This window comes from Ursus arctos, unplaced genomic scaffold (assembly GCF_023065955.2).
Source record: "Ursus arctos isolate Adak ecotype North America unplaced genomic scaffold, UrsArc2.0 scaffold_17, whole genome shotgun sequence".
Classification (NCBI taxonomy): Eukaryota; Metazoa; Chordata; class Mammalia; order Carnivora; family Ursidae; genus Ursus; species Ursus arctos.
This window is the reverse complement of record NW_026622841.1, coordinates 52,057,239-52,073,122: the sequence shown is the minus strand read 5'-3', so window position 1 is coordinate 52,073,122 and position 15,884 is coordinate 52,057,239. Positions and strand designations below refer to the sequence as shown.

The following is a 15,884-nucleotide window of genomic DNA, read 5'->3' as shown; positions in this document are numbered from 1 at the left end:
AACAGAGGGAACAGAGTTGTCCCGGAGGGGGAGTGGGACCTAGCCCTTAACCCCTTCCCTCTGTTTCGGTTGGTAGTGCCAAGGTCCCAGAGAGGCAGTGAGGTACCGGGAGTGAGCGGTGGCTTTGCTTCTGAAGGCCCAGCTGACTCTTAACTCAGCCCGTGCAGATGTGCAGATGGACTGAGACGGAGCAAAGATAAACCTCCATGAGTGATACAAGGGCAAGAATACCTTTTTTTGTTAGAGATGTGAGAGGGAACAAATGAAATCGTTGCCATTTATTTCCCTGGACTCTGTCCCCTTCCGTGGCCCTGGCTCTACAATGCCTGGTTTGAAGTTGGTCCGATAGGCTAATTTCTCAATGCCCACACCCCACCAGGGAGACCCCCAGAGAGGACTTGACAGCCACGTTTTGGTGCCTCTGTTAACTCATACATCCGTGCTCTCGAACCAAGCCTTGCTTCCCTGGACTGCCTGGTGATCCTTCTGTTTCCTAATCAGTTCTTCTCTTTCTCTGCCCATGCTATTATTTTAATGTAATTTTTCTTCAAACCCACTATGCTATGACTTAATCTCTATTCTCAGCAAACGACTTTGACTCTTGCTGAACTGAGAGAAGAAAAACACAGGCAGAGAACAATATCACGGGAATTCTCACAACTTCCTATAGCTCTGCGCTTAACTTTATCAGCATTCCTGGTTCCCCCTTCTTTGTTCCCACTGTGATGCGCTTGCTTTGGCAGCACATATACTAAAACTGGAACGCTACGGAGATTAGCATGGCCTCCGCGCAAGGATGACACGCACATTTGTTCTCACTGTGGCACGATGAGCCCCCTGCCCCCCTTCGAGGCTTATCTTCCCTTTTTTTCTGCTGGATCTCATCCAGTTTCACCTTCGTCGGATCTAGGCTATTAATCATCCACTTTCTTCATTGTATGTTATTATTTCCCTCTTTAAAGGAATCTTTGCCATGACACATAATTACATTCAATATTTCCATCTTAACAAAAGAAACCCTTCCTGGATCTGGGTTCTAGGTTGACAGGGCTGGCAGCCTCTGCTCTTCCTTTCCCTTTACTGCCCAGCTTTACAGAAGCTTTACTGTTTCCTGCTTCACTTTTATTCATTCTTCAAGCACTGTAATCGGACCACCACTGTCCATCTTCGTGGAAGCTAGTTTTGGTGAGGTCATCTATGATTATCCTGTTTTAATACCTAATGGCCACTTCCAGGTCTTTATCTTGTTCAACTTCTCTGAAATATTTGTATTCATAAGCCCTCCTCCTATTTAAAATATTTTTTTGGTCATCTTTTGAGGTTTCACACTCACTTTGGTTTTCCTGCCACCTCTTTGCCTCCCCAGACTCAGCATCCTTTACCAGTTCCTCTTCCTATCATGTGGTGTTCCCCAGGTTTCTATCCTGCGGTTTTGTCCCTTCTCAATTCGTCCTCTTGGGGGGTTGCAACAACTTCCAAGGTTTCATTTAGGGATGGTGAAGCCCAGCTTCACTCTGAATCCTGAGCTTCCACAGACCCCTGCCCAGTAGATAACTTCCCTTTAATGTCTCCTCAGCCTTAAGAGCTCAGTGTGTTTCCATATAAAGTTCTCAGCTTCTCCCAAATGGTCTCCCCTCCCCATTTATCTTATCCCAGTGAGGGGGCCCACGTCTTAGTTGCTGAAACCAAAAAACTGGCTGTTGTCTTAGGATCTTCCCTCCCCCCCCCAATATGCACTATCAACATATCTAAAGCCAACATCGGAGCCCTAGAGCTTTCATCTCCCACTAGCTCTGCCCGTCACCTCACTGAGATCCCAACCATACCTGCCTCTGACTTGCCCTTCATGCCTCGGGCCTGGCTGCTCTCCAGCTCTCTTTTGGCACCCACAGCAGTATTTCTACAAACCAAACACAAATCTGACATTTCACTCCCCTGACTGAAACTCTATTCCATAATGCTTTATTGATACATACAAGGTACTTCACAATCCTGCTTCTGTTTCACTTTGTGGATTCATAATTTTTATTCCCCCATCCTGAAGTTCTGTGAGTCAGATAAACTGAAGCATGAAATGCCCCGTAAAGTCTCATGCTACCAGCACATACTTCTGCATATTCATGTTCTTCCTCCAGGAGCACCTTTCCCTTCTCCCTCCTGAATTCATCTCACTAACTCTTACCCGCCACGTGTCAACTTTCAGCTCACCTGCTCTAGGAAGATTTCATTGACCCTTTCCCTCTCTTTCCCACTGACTAGCTGTCACCCATGTAGGCACTATAGTTTTTGCTATGAATTTGGTGTTCAATAATTAATTGGTGCTGCTTCTCTCTCTCTCTCTCTGTCTCTCTCCTCCTTCTTCTCCCCCTCCCCCTCCTCCTCCTGCCGTCGTCGTCTTCTTCTTCTTCTTCTTCTTCTTCTTCTTCTTCTGCTTCTTCTTCTTTTTTTCTGCTACTACTACTATTAGCAGACTTAGACCTAGAGCTAAAGCTGTTGGATTCCAAGTTCAGTATTATTTTCATAAAGGACTATATCACTGCTGTGTTTACCTGTCCACTTCTCATGAAAAGCCATAATTGCTATGAATGATAATCATGAGCTTTAAGAGGTCCTAAATCATTTGGCGGGCTCGTTGATTCCTCAGGTGTTGGGCATTAATCTTAGTTCCGCAGGGTAAGAGCAAAGACATTGCCTGCAATTAGAAAGAGTTAATAACTATCTTCACTGTTGTTCTATGGAGACTGAAGATGTGTGGCCATATGGCCCTTAAGAGTAGTGCTGGTATAATAATCTAGAAGTTCCCCGTGAACGGAGGAAATTCCTCTTTGGCGATTGCAGGGGTTGCTAATGAAGGGGAAGGGGAAAGCAAATGCCAAGTCAGAGACCACCCAACCTCAAATTCTACAAACTAGCGTAATTACTCTGGCTCCTTCTAAGACTTAATAGTCGTAAAAATTAAGATTTAAAAAAAATATGTGCTGTGAGTTGCTCACATGTTCAGGTGACCTTGATTTATATGGAATGTTTTTTTCTCTCTACTTTTAAGGTCAAATGCTTATGGGTTCTAATTTGTACCTGAAATTTGTATCCTTTGCTTGTGAGAAGAATGTGATTTGATTAACACTACATAATATGTTTTTCAAGTTGTCAGGACTGTAAATATTCAAATGAGAAAAGTCATTGTGCTTTAGTAGCACGCGTACCCTTTGTTCTGGATAATGAGCACAAATATAAAAGCCTAATTATCACCACTGTTTTACACTCCATGGAGTGTTGACAACGTGTGAGACACCTTATAGAGTACAGGAAAAATACAGTGGCTGACCTGAATGGAGACTGATAGTCCCTTAAGAAAATTGATTTTTAATTGATCACCAAATATGCTATTGCATTTGCTAAAAATTGTTTTAAAGAATAATTCGTGTCATCATTTTTACTGTTATTGTTAGTTATTAATAGGTATGATAGATTGCATGATGTCAGGTTAGTCGTGTTAAACATATAAAAACAAATATACTATTTATAAAGTGTGTTTTAATCATTTATTTTGTAAATTGACATATGTGACCAATTTGATAGGTTAGGAAGTCCAGTCTTGCGAGCTGCCAAAGCAACATTTGGTCCAGGTAATGACATGCACTTGTATGTCTGATCCTCTGCTGAGTTCTAATGTTGCAGAGACAACTGGGGCCTGGTCTCTGCCTCGCCACTCCTCTCATAAGCCATGCAAGTTGTCCATTACAATAACAGAACCACAGGCAAAGGCAAAGGGAGCTCCAAGACCAGTGTGAGCAGCTGCCTGAGAACAGGTGGTCCGAGTGAAGCAAGTGACTTAGGAGGATAAAAAGGTGTTCACTAGGCAGACAGCAAAAGAAGTGGGAGGAAACTAGGTAATGAAGAACACCACTAACAGAGTTACTTCGTAATTCATTGTCTAAGTTGGGGCACTTTTGATAGCGAAAGGGAGTTATTTCTAGTTACGCTGGGGCAGTAGCCAATGTTGGGTAAAGAAGGGCACATGATCACTCTGCCTATATGCCATGCTCATGTGATGGAGAGCAGCTAAATCGTATTAAACTCGGAGAGTGACATGAATACATTTTTATTTAGTTCTGTGTTAAGAGTGACAGTATTAAGGGCCTCATCTGAGGCAGGGACCCCAAGAACAGAAGAGATAATAGATTTGAAATATTTTTAGAATTCAGAATCAGTAGGACTGGTGACTAGATTTGGAATATTAAGAGGAGGAAATATTTTAGGATAACTGCAGAGTTTCTGGGTTGGGTGACTGTTTTGATGATGGTACAACCAAGTAGTATAAAGATCATACGAAGGTCAGTAGGAATTGATGGAGGGAGAGCACACAGTCTGTGTTGGAGGCTAAGCTTGATGTGTTTATGGGCGACAGTGTGATGGAAATGTCCAGGGCAGATGTTCAGAGGAAAAGTTAAGGCTGTGGATAAAAATATGAAATTATCATAATTCTAAAACTACTTGGCTTCAGTTGAATTTTTCTCACTGTCAGTACTTGCTCGAATTCCTAGAAGGGCCTCTTTGGCTTTTCAATATGAATTCTCTTAACTTAATGTGTCTGCTAGAGATGCGACTCTAAAATACTTTCTGTTGCATTCTTGTTTTATAGCAAATGTCTTCTCTAGCGATCTCATTGGAGAATATTTGTTTGCTTGTTTTCAAAGCTCTTTTTCAAAACATTTTGCACAGGTTTTTTACGACGCAATCACAGATGAAATTTGCAGGACCCTGGTAGCCCACTGACAGATATTGCATAATGCCACCTAGCACCATTAGGCTTGAGGGTATGACCCATGCCCCACATTCCATTCTATGGTATCAAGTCTCATTGTCACTGAGGCACATTTAGGTGTATTATATGAAACCATCCACCTAGAAACACTACCATAAGCTCAAACATACAAATTCTTATTCATTTACTGATCAGTTAGTAAGGCCCTGATTGCTTTTAAAGGTGGGAAGGTTCAGGTAGTGGCAGATGCTTTGCCAATGTGTAGTCTTAATTACAATTATGATGTTCATCTTGGTTGAGCTGATGTAAGGTTGCCCTGTACAACTCTTTGAATTTCCACTTCTGAGCTTGCTATGAACCCATTTTTCCACTTTTTTGTGGGTCACAGACTACCCAAGTTTCTGTAGTATGAACTATTATTAGTGGGCAGAATCTTTAAGTAATTTTTAGTTAAGTAATTAATTCTGTAGCAAATTTGATGATGTTACTTTCCCACTTGGACTTTTTCAATGGCTCCCAATGTGTCTAGGATAAAATTTAGACTCTTCGGCATGTCGTATAAGGTCATTTACATAAGATTTGGGTCTAACTTGGTTGATCCCCACCTTCTCTCACACATCTTTCTGTCTAGTCATATGGGTCTCTACCTACATTACCCACAAATGGCCTTTTCATCTCTCATTCTGGGTTATGCTTTTATTCTTTGTTCCTATTCCCGATTCACTCTTACCTCCTTCTTCTCCTAGATAAATCTTACCTGTCCTTCAATATTACTCCTATGTATCATTTCCTTTGAGAAACATTCTTTGTTTCCCAAACTGAGTAAAGGGACTCTAGTACTTGCTCTTATAGCACTCTGTATTTATTTCTATCCCAGCACCTACCGTGCTCTAAATTAAATATCTAGGATTAATTTGTCTCCTTGCAGCAGACATCACCTTGAGGCTGGGAACCATGTTTTCATCTTAATATCCCCAGCATCTCACTCAGTGCTTGGAACATGGGAGTTGTTCAATAAATGTTTGTTGAGTGCAAAGAATGAGTGAAAGAATAAATATGCTTTCTGTGGCATCTTCTTCCCCAGGATTCTAGTATTCCCTGTCTCCCTCCCTTTCCTATCCCTCTGAGCCTTCTTCCCAAGGCCATAGACACTGCATTCCCTCTACCCTCCTCAAGCCATATTCTTACTCAAGCTCAGAGCAGCCCTGAGCTCTTGTGACCCATTTTTCCATGCTGCTATCTCTGGATTATAGAATATTGTTTTAGGATTTCACTCTCCAGGACTAGCTACAAGTGAAGAATTTTCCTGAGTAATTTTTTCACACTTACAAAGGAACATATTTTCAATCAGCAAATAAATCAGAATGATTTCTAGTACCTTGTTCATGTCTGAGCCATGCTGAGCTTTGTATATAAAGCCCTGGAAAAAATATACAATTGACCCTTAAACAACACAAGTTTGAACTGTTCAGGTATGCTTAAACATAGATTTTTTTTTCAATAAATACAGTACAGTAGTGTAAATGTGTTTTCCTTATGATTTTCTTAGTAACATTTTCTTTTCTCTAGCTGACTTTATAGTAAGAAAACGGTATACAATACTTATAACATTGAAAATATGTGTTAATCAACTGTTTATGTTATTGGAAAGGTCAACAATAGGCTATTAGTAGTTAAGTTTTTGGGGAGTCAAAAGTTAAAGGTGGATTTTCAAACTCTGTAGGGGGTCAGAACTCCCTAATCTTCTTGTTCAAGGGTCAACTGTCCATGTCCCTTTTCACATGTAGGTGCTGTTTTATGTTTATAGAGCACTTTGAGACTCACATTATTTCATTTTATTTTAGTTTGTCCTCACAGCAATCCTATGAGATAAACAGGGCAAATTCCAGTTCTATATTTTAAAGTTGGAGAAAGTAAGGCTGTGAGAAGAAAAATGATTGGTTGGTAAATAGCAGCTGACACAGAAACAACTGCTTTAGTCTTCACTAAACCAAGCTGACGAACGTCTTCTGTCATCCTGCGTGGTGTAGTTATTCTTACAAGGTAACGTCTGGAGATGCACGCGTACTTTGGCATTAGCTTCCTCCAATTCGTCTCTTCTCAGACCCTCCCTACAGGGCTATTCTTTACTGCATCACCATGTTTCTAACCAAGAAGAACAATGGGAAATGCATTTCTTATATGAACTCTTGCATTGTTTCAGGGATGATAGTGGAGTGTGAGGGGGCTCCCACCACCCAGGCGTGTGTCAAAAGTTACCATAGCCGTGGATAACCTGTCACTGGCCCAACTCCCTGACAGCTGCATGTCTCAGGGGGTGACTACTGTGGGCATAATTTTGATCCAAAGAAGGAATTTATTTGTGAATTAGAAGGACAAAGGAAACCTGAGGAAACATAGTCATGTCATCTTAAAGCAATGAGTCTCCGTCTTTAGGAAGTGAAAACAGCTTCAGCAGTTTGTTCAAAAAGCATAGTGCTGGTTTCCACCTCCCAGAGATCTTTGGGATCTGAGGTGGTGTCTCCGATTCTACATTATCAGGTATACCAGGTGGATGACTAGAGGGTAGACTTTGATTTTGAACAAAATGCTGTAGAAATTCTTTCTAGAGTCTGTGAGCGAATATAAAAAGAAGGTGTTTGGGGTTGACTAACTTGGGTTCATCTACCTCTATTACTACCTTGGGAAACATCCTTAACTCCTAAGGGCTTTAGTTCCTTCACCTGTAAATCAAGGACCTTTCCCAAAACAGAAACAGAATACCTCCTACCTGATGAGATAATCTAGAAGCTTTAATTATGTTTGCAAGGGGGCTTTATAAACTGTTGTATGTACAGTGAGTGCGCATCCTGTCGCTCTACTTTGGTTTGTCCTCACAACAACCATATGTGGTAAGTTTTCCAAAGTTTCAAAGAAAAAACTATTTGATTCTATGCCACAAGACTGTAGAGGGAGAAAAGAGCTGATGAGTGTAAGCTTTCAAGGAATAAATTCTGCTTGTATGACTAGTTTTGACTTTAGCAGGGAAGAAAGGGGCTTGGGATCTAAAGAGCCCACCCCACCTAGTGAGTCAGAGAGTCCCTAGTGAGCACACATTTTAAAATCAGATGTATAATAATAGAAAGGAAGTAAAATACCGAGGACAAATAAAACTTTACAAAATTAAGTCAAGGAGAATCTGGAGCAAAAATAGTTGAGGTTTGCAAAGAACACCAGGAATAACCACAACGGGTCATTTTATTTATGTTTAGTGTGTTAGTTTTCTATAACTACATAAAGATGTACTTCAGACAGCCATTTATTATCTCTTAGTCTCCATGGGCTGGGAGTCTGGGCACAGCTTCACTGAGTCCTCTACTCAGGGCCTCACAGAACTGCCATCGAGGTGTTGGTTGGGCTGTGATCTCATCTGAAGCAAACTTCCCTCCCAGACTCATGATGGTGTGCTTTTTTAGGGCCAGTGGGAGAAATTGAGTCTCTGCTGCTTCGAATCTCTGAGCTCAGGGAAGACCTAAGCCCTCTTTTAAAGGGCTCCATAGATTAGATCAGGCCTACCCAGGGCAATCCTTCCTGTGATTAACTCAAAATGAACCAATCAGGGGTCTTAAGCACATCTGAAAAATCCCTTTGTTTTGCCATACGAGGTAACACAATCACACGAGTGACATTCTATCAATTTTGTCATATTTTGTTGGTTAGAAGCAGGTCACAGATTCCACCTGCTCTCAAGGGAATGGGATTGCCAAGGATGTGACTCACTGTGGGACACCCAGAATGTGTCTACCGCATTTGGCTCTGTTCCATAGAACATTTCATCTATTAAGAACACAGGATGTGCCAGGTACAGCACTAAGATACTGAGATGAATAGGTCGCTTTCTATGCCTGTCTTTGGATAATTTGCAAGGTATAGGCTGGAAATTTGGGGCCAACGAAGAGAAAACAAATCTCTGTCTCGTGTTTGTACTTCTTATGAAAACACTCTGAAGGGGAATAATCTTCAACTGAAAAGAGCAGACGTGGGCGGAGGAATGGAGACCTTTGGTGGGTGAAGGAATTGTATAGAAGCACTTAACTACTCTGAATGCATCGATGACTGTTCAACTGATAAATATTATTGATGGCAGGACGAAAACTTATAAATAAGGGTCCTGAAGTGCTGTCAGCCATCTTTAAGCAATCAAGGAGAGAAGTGCTGGAACACTGACTTAGGGAAATATTCTAATGGAAATTTGTGCAATGAATATCATTTAGAAGGACCGAATATGCAGACATTATGCTCGAACTCAATGACTCTCTTGGGTTGTCAGGAAATCTTCATGGGGCACTTCTCTCTTTGCAAACTTTGCAGACCAAGCATGCAGCCTAAGGGGGTGATCACATTGTCTCTCCAGCCCTGAGGAGATACAAATCGTATGTAGAAGTGTGTAGTTATACTTCCCTTTGCTGGTTAAAGCATGGAGCACAACTGGAAATGGAATTAGTTTCCAAAAAGCCTGAATCACTTCGCTGAAGCTTATTGTATAAACAAATGCATGTTCTTTCGTTCTCACCTTCTTCACTTTTCATTTCTTTTCCTCTTTTTTTTTTTTAAGATTTTATTTATTTATTTGAAACAGAGAAAGAGAGCACAAGTGGGGAGGTGGGTCAGAGGGAGAGGGAGAAGCAGATTCTCCACTGAGCAGGGAGCCCGTTGTGGGGCTCGATCCCAGGACCCTGAGAACCTGACCTGAGCTTAAGGCAGATGCTTAACCGAGGGAGACACCCAGGCGCCCCTCACCTTCTTCCTCTCTCTTAGTTTTGATGCTAGGGAAGAAAAGAGTAGGGGAAGGGAGGAGAAAGAAAGAGAAAGAGAATTTAAAGCTAAGCAGCTGATGTATAGGACCGATCTTTGGAAACAGATCTTACACTCTGCTGTCTTCCTAAGTGATAGGCATTTTCCAACCCCGTCTTGCAGGGTTAGCATTTCCCCAAGAATAACCTAACAGAGCACTCAAGATAATTCCTCAAAGGCCAAGAACTTAAAATATCTGCTGCGTGTTCTTCTATCTCTATTCCCTAAGCAATCAGGGATCATTCTTCGGCACAAGGAAGAGTGTTTTCTTTGTCACTGCTTTGCAGGCAACACAAGCCAGCACAGCTGTGCCCGCACACGGCCTCTGTGCTGATCTACCTAACTTCCTGCCTGGCAGAGAGCTCCTGCGCACGACTGCTCCGCAAGGGACAGAATTTGATTCAATTCATGGAATTTGCAGCAATGTGTCCCTTGAGTGTCCTTGTCCGGAATGATTTTTCTCTTCATATAGCCTCTCTGAGTCAGGTCCCTTTGGACTTGAAATGGAAGATGATGCGCAGAGCCTGGGGAGACGACTGTGCCCAGAGGCAACACACACTTCTCAGGGGCACAAGAGAGGAAGCTGCTTTAGGTCAGGCATTGACCTCTTGGGATTCAGATCCATCCTAAGCCCTGTATCCCCCTTTTCACTTAAACCCATCCCAACTCCGAGTAAAAAAATAACTAAACAAAGAAACACGCTTCTCAGATTCCTTTTCCTCTGGTTGAGTCCACGGTGGAAGAGAATCTGGGTAAGGTCTGAATTCCTTACCACTGCAGGCAGGACTCGGGGTTTCAACCCTGCTCACATCTCAGCCTTATCTTCTGTCACCACCTCAAACGGAACTGTTCAAAACTCCTTGTAGACTCCAAACACATTCTGTTCTTTTAGATCCATGGAAAAGTTCACAGTTTTCTCAGGCAGAAACGTCTTTCCCCGCTTGCCTCTACAAACCTTCTGTGCATGTCTCTGAAAGGGCTTCAACTTTTCTATCATCAGTGGCCCTTTCCCCTATCAGCCACCCCCACCCCGCTCTGACCCCAGGCATGCTGTCTGTCTTCTCTGCTCTCTGCTCTAGCGTGTACCATGTTGGATTAGAAAGATTTGCTTTTCTGTCTTTTCACTACATCTAAGCACAATGAGAAATGGAACCATGTTTAATTTTTATACCCCAATCCCTAGCATGGGGCTTTTATATGACAATACATATTTTTTTAAATGAAGGATGAATGATGTTGACCTCATGTAAAAAGATATAGTGGGAAAGGCATTAGCCGATGTTGAGTCCCCAATCTTAAAACAAAATGTATCCCCTTGTGCTATAGCTACAGTAAGAGGAACCCTTACGCTGATGAATATTATGTTTAGAAAAGCAAACCTCAAAGGACTTATTGTCATTTTGCCAGTACCAGCCCCAAGACAGTGGTATGTTGTGGAGACATGAGACAGATCTTATTCCTTTTAGAGATGTGTACTATGAATTTATGAGAAAAGCAGTTCACTCTGTGTGTATGACTGTGAGAGTCATTGAGAACCAGGCATATCAGTTTATAATTGACACAGTGGAAAATGTGGAGCCGGATAAAGGTTTTATAAAAAAGGCCCTGATGTGGTGAAAGTTGTGTTTGTAGCAAAATAATCAGAGAATGGCTTTGGGAAGTGGTCTATCCCTTCTCCCCTGCCAATGTGGAAGTTCCTTCCTCTTCATCCCTGACATAGGACTTTTCAGCTTCTGCTTAATGCCACGGAGTTTAGAATTTCATAACAAATAGATGCTTCTGATCGTAAGTACACTATCACATGCAGCTGAACTACCTACAGCTTCTATCCACTTGCTGTAACTTTGAATCTCTGGGACTACAAAGACTAATCAGCCTCCCATGTTGGGATCTGTTTCAAAGTCTTTCTTCCTGGAAAAATATTCCGGTTAACTGGTGAGGATTCACAGTAATGGATTCTCACTACTTTGTCAAAATCTTCTTTAAAATGGACACCTACAACTGCACACCTTAAATGAGATATAGTCCAAGCAGTGCAGAACAAAATACAGCTTTTGTTACTTTTTATCGAAGTCTGTATTATTTACTGAAGCTATATGTGAAATTCACGTGTATATTTTGGTTGCATGTGTTGTTCCTGTGCACATGCAAAACTCCGTAGTTGGAATTTGAACTGCTGCCCCACCAGGACTTCCCACATCTGCATTTGTGCATTTAAAATTGAGAGGCATAGGGGCGCCTGGGTGGCACAGCGGTTGGGCGTTTGCCTTTGGCTCAGGGCGTGATCCTGACGTTGTGAGATCGAGCCCCACATCAGGCTCCTCCGCTATGAGCCTGCTTCTTCCTCTCCCACTCCCCCTGCTTGTGTTCCCTCTCTCACTGGCTGTCTCTATCTCTGTCGGATAAATGAATAAAACCTTTAAAATAAAATAAAATAAAATAAAATAAAATAAAATAAAATAAAATAAAATAAAATAAAATTGAGAGGCATAATTTTATCTCCTTTAACATCCATTTTGTTAGTTTTACTGTAGCTCTTCTATCGAAATCATTTTGAAACTTGATTCTGTCAAATTGCACATTAACCATGCATTACAGCTTTGTTTGGTGCACAAATGTGACAAGCATACCTTCTACTCATACGCCACCAGCTAATTCCATTTAATAAACATTTCAAGTAGTCGATATGTGCTGGACACTAAAGAGATGAAAAAATAAATGGGAGAGTCCAAATGATTTCTGCTTACGAAGAGTTTGAAAGGTCCCAGGGAAAAGTCATTTACATATATAACCATAACCCACCACGCTATCCTGATACCTATGCAGAGCACAAACGAGGTGTGAGGAGGTGTAGAAATTCTACATGTGTCCTATCATTTAACATCAAGATTCAGGTGATCCAGAACTGTGCCGATAGGCATGCAAAGGAGAGGATGGAGGTGATATCATGGAAGGGTAGAAAGAACAGAGCTTGACAATTAGATGTGGGATACAAAAAATAAAAGAAGTGGAGGTTACCCCGGGGTTTTTGAACAGTAGCTTTGAAGAACAATTGCATCAGTTGGGGTCTGGCAGGAAGCCGTTGGCACACTTTAGTGGAATATCTGGTAAGCGTTTAATGAAGGGACTCTTCGCAAACATGAGGGCAAGAAGGAGGGGAATCCACAGAGGCCTCATTGTTCGCTGGACTAGCAATAGGGCTGCTAAGGCGTCAGCATGCTTGGCCCAAGAGGAGCAAGGCAAGGAAGCAGTTACTGAGGGAGGGTCAGCTCCCAACAGGGGCCGGGGTCTTTCATAGAGGAATTCAGCCAGTCCAGTTTCAACCTGCAGACATGGACATTGGGAAATAAATATTTCGACCCCACTCTTCCCCTGTAGCTGCCGCCCATCAACTGATACCACCCCGAAGCCAGAGGGCAAGGGAGCCCAATGACCAGGCCATTAAAGATCAGCTTCCCAGGGCTCTGTGATGTGAGAAAGGTGAAAACAGTGGTTAGTAAATTGGGAGTGGCAGGTAGAAAACCTCCCTATGAATGTGCTTCTACTATTTTATTTTATCAAAATTGTTAGTAAAAGATTATTGACGAAGACCAGGGGCCTTGGGAGCCAACTAGACACTCCCACCAGCTTGATACTGATTTGCTCATCAACCCGATGTGTGTAGTTGTGTCACAGGCTTTATTGGGGTTAGCAGCACACACACATGCACACGTACAGAAAGTGAGCCTATAAAAATTAATGTTCAAATAGTGTAAACTGGCCTAGGACCTCTGTCTTTCAGCTATTTATTGATCTATTCGTTATTCCAGCCTATTTAGAAACCACTAAATTTAATTAGTACCACACATGGCTTCCAATCCCATAAGCATTACCTGCTGTCTCATACTCCTTTTAAATCGTATATTAGCAAATTTCCACTTTACAATCATCATTCCCTATAAAATTTCCAAGCAAAAGTATGGATACAAGTAGTGTACCTAGTGTTGCCTTATCTTGTCTATGGCCCTATCAGTTTCCCCATCTATATTACAGGATCTTTGTAGAAATAGACTATGTCCTGCTTACTTCAGTTGGTGTTTAATAAATGTTGAGTAGATGAATGAATGAATGAATGAATGAACGAATGAAGTGATCAAGTGGTAGAGGAAATGGTAAACAACAACAACAACAACAACACAGTCTCAGCTTTGTTTCTCTGTGTATCCTTGGAACAATTTCCCTCCTACATTTATAATAATGCTATACACTTTCATCTGTCATTCACATCTTTTCGTAGCTACTCTGTGGTAAATGAGATTTTCTTAGAGGCCATAAAACAGTTCAAATCTGCAATTTCATTAGGCATTCAACTTCCACCATAAAACTTAATGACTAAGCAGATGAACATGGAGATGATTTTGTAAGAATAAAGCGCATAGGCATACGCATCATAATTGCAAGCCTACTGTACAGCTTAAGCAATTCAGACAAGCCAGCTGCTCCGAAAAGAAACCCGGCTGCCTTCCTGACAGCCTTTATCAGCTGAATTGTGCTCACAACTCTCTTTCAATGCACACTTGATTTTGATTGGGATATTCTGAGGATATCATGTGTTAAAATCACTTGGCCTCGAGTAGTCTATCTTTTCAAAAGCACGATGCTTGTTGATTAGCCCAATTATATATCTCCCTTTCCAACCCACAAATTTATCTCCATTTCACAGATGGAGAAACCAAGGCAAAGTCAATTTAAGTCACAGGACCACTTGGCACCATAAGCAGGAGTACAGCTGGTAAAAGAAGTGTGTTTGTATTATAACCTAGTTAAATACTGCTAATTAAATTTATATAAAGAGATAACAGTTCTTGTGAAAGTGTCATTGTTGTGGAATTGTGGAAGTATAAATTGATACAATCTTTCTGAAGAGTCACTTGCCAATATCTATTGAGAGCAATAAAAATATGCACTGACGGTGTAATTGGGTTCTAGGAATTCATACTGAGGTAAGAATCAGGGATGTGTAGAAAGATTCATGCACAAAGACAGGGTTAATACTACTGATCAGTGAGTACCTGAAACAACGTCAAGCATGTAGTGAGTGCTCCAAATTATTTCATTTAGCCTGCACTCCTCCCGGATAAGAGAGGTATTGTTCTCCTCATTATTCAGAGTTGACCCCTGAAAGCCTCCGTGTTAAGGAAGAAGGTGGAAACCAAAAAAGGAGCTGAGCAGGTATAGCCCCGAGGTCAGTGGACCATGTGGGGTCTGGGAAGTCAGGCAAAGAAAATATTTCAAGGAGGAGGACATGATCAACCAGGTCAAATGCTATTGTGAAGTTGAGTAAAATTTGGATGAAGACTCGAATTTGGCAACATAGAGGTCATTGTTGACCTTAGAACGCTTTCATCAAGAACAATGATTACAAAACTTGATTGGAGTGGCTTAGGGAAGAAAGACGGACTGAAAAATTGGAGAAAACAGATAACAAAAAGCTCTTTACTTGAGTTTTGTTATAAAGGGGATGAGTGGGTGGAAGGTAATAATAGGTCAAGGAAGAGTTTTTTATTTAAGAAAAAAGCATTGCAGCATGTTACATGATAGGATTGGTGTTGCAAGGGATAATGGCTATTTTTAGAAAGAGAGGTTAGTTGCAAAAGTGATGTCACTGAATGGGTGAGAGGAGATGGGCATTGCCTAGGGGTTAACCTTATATTGGGTCCTAGACAGTTAACCTATTACAACAGGAGGAAAGGCAGAGCACGTGCATTCATGTGGTTCGTAAATTTTGTGATGGGAAAAGGATGCATATCTCTTCTGACTTGTTTCTATTTCCTCCTGAGATTAAAAAAAACAAGGTTGACAGCTGAGTGTCTCTGGAGAGGGAAGGGGTTTTGAAAATTTGAGGACAGATGTCAAATAGACTTTTGGAGAGTGAGAATATGGATTGACAGCTCAGGTACAGAGAGGATGGCCAGGCAGTATTCAGGTCTGTCTACTTGATACAGGGACGTGGGGTGGTAGAACTTAATGAGAACAAAAGCCTCAAAGGAGGTAGGGAAAATAAAAAATGGAAAATGGTCTAGATGTGGCTATGAAACCCTAGAAGTCCAGTGCCATGTGGGATAGGGCAGAAAAAACAAAAGTACAAAAACAAAACAGCCCTTCCCTGCTTGAAAGCAATGCAGGAGAAATAATGTTCTTAGAAGTGGGTTCAGATTGAATTAAAGCAAAAAGGTTAGGAGACCATCCAGAAAAGAGGAGAACAATGTAGGATTGTAGTGATGACAGGCTTCCAGAACTGATCAGA

At 41.6% G+C, this 15,884-nt stretch overlaps 1 pseudogene; it reads left to right on the top strand.

Annotated features, from left to right (window-relative positions):
* Positions 1-727: 727 nt before the first annotated feature.
* On the top strand, positions 728-812 carry LOC113253600 (U6 spliceosomal RNA; annotated as a pseudogene).
* Positions 813-15,884: the final 15,072 nt, after the last annotated feature.